Source organism: Galeopterus variegatus, unplaced genomic scaffold (genome assembly GCF_000696425.1).
Source record: "Galeopterus variegatus unplaced genomic scaffold, G_variegatus-3.0.2 Scaffold4981, whole genome shotgun sequence".
NCBI lineage: Eukaryota > Metazoa > Chordata > Mammalia > Dermoptera > Cynocephalidae > Galeopterus > Galeopterus variegatus.
In genome coordinates, this window is record NW_007731092.1 from 100,777 (window position 1) to 102,103 (window position 1,327).

Below are 1,327 nucleotides of genomic sequence, written 5' to 3' on the forward strand. Positions count from 1 at the left end.
CCTAGATAAAAAAAGGAGACTTCATGATGGTTCAATCCATTCAGAAAAGGTCTACATGATCTAATATGGAAGCTACTAGACATATGTGGATGGCAACTGAGCATCTGAAATGTGACTAGTTCAAATTAAGATATGCTGTAAATATAACATATACATCAGATTTTTGAACTCAGTACAAAAAAGGATGTAAGACGTCTCACTAACTTGTAAAACTGATCACATGTTGAAATGATAATTTGGATTATATATAATTTACAACTAAAATTTCATTGCTCTTTATTTTTTCTTTTAAAGTGTGACTACATTTTTTTTAAATGATGTATGTGGCTCATGTCATTTTTATTGGACAGTGCTGGTCTACACAGAGCTCTCAGGCCCTATCATTGGGAGAACAAAAGCTAGTAAGTAGGTTCCAGTTGGGGTGCCAAAGCACAGTAAAAATATTCACCCTCACCCAACTATACTCCATCACCTTCATGCTTATTGGGTCAACAGGATTCAGGACCAACAGGATTGGTCCCACTCCAGCTGACAGCAACTGGGTGATCCTTAGGCAATGAACAAAGGAGCCCAACTAGGTCAAATGAAAGCATCTGTCCTAGACAACTGAATCCCTTCCCCATTCTTGCTCCAATTTTTCCTATGCCCTTCCTGTTCTGAAGAAAGAAAGACAAGGGTTTGACAGAAGTGTTTATTATCCCAAATAATTAACTTGTAAGTCCACTTTTAAGGCACTCAAACTTCCATTTCAAGTTATCCTTCTCCCTATTATCTCCAAAAAAGGGGGGGGGAATAAATCCAAAATATGTTCAACAAACATACAACTACTTAACTAGGTAAAGAACCATACCAACGATAATACTAACACTAACAGCTGATAAAATACAGTGCCTAGTACATTCTAGGCACAATTCTAAGCACTTCATGTAAATTTAATTACTTCTCACAACAATCCTATGAGGTATAAGTGCTATTATTATTCCCATTTTGTAGATAGAAAAACTGAGGCACAGAAAGATGAAGTAATTTGCTGACCACATGGGCAGTTAAGTGATGGAGCCAGGATTTGAACCCAGGAAGTCTGACTCTAGACTCTGCTCCTGACCATACACTGTATTTGCCTCTTACTACCCAACACAGAATACAGAATTCACCTCTGTGATCAAGGCTAAGCATGTTACATATTTTTCACCTTTTTTTTTCTTTCAGGCACTGCCAGTACGGGGATCTGAACCCTTGACCTTGGTGTTATAACACCACACTCTAACCAACTGAGCTAACCAGCCAGCCCCCAGTTATATACTTTTTTTTTTTTTTTTTGTCTTTT

The 1,327-nt window shown here is 37.6% G+C and overlaps 1 protein-coding gene across 1 annotated transcript in view; it reads right to left on the reverse strand.

The window, feature by feature from the left end:
- The window catches only part of NOC3L (nucleolar complex associated 3 homolog (S. cerevisiae)), a 36,465-nt gene that overhangs the window by 24,113 nt on the left and 11,025 nt on the right, over positions 1-1,327 (reverse strand). The window lies entirely within an intron of this gene.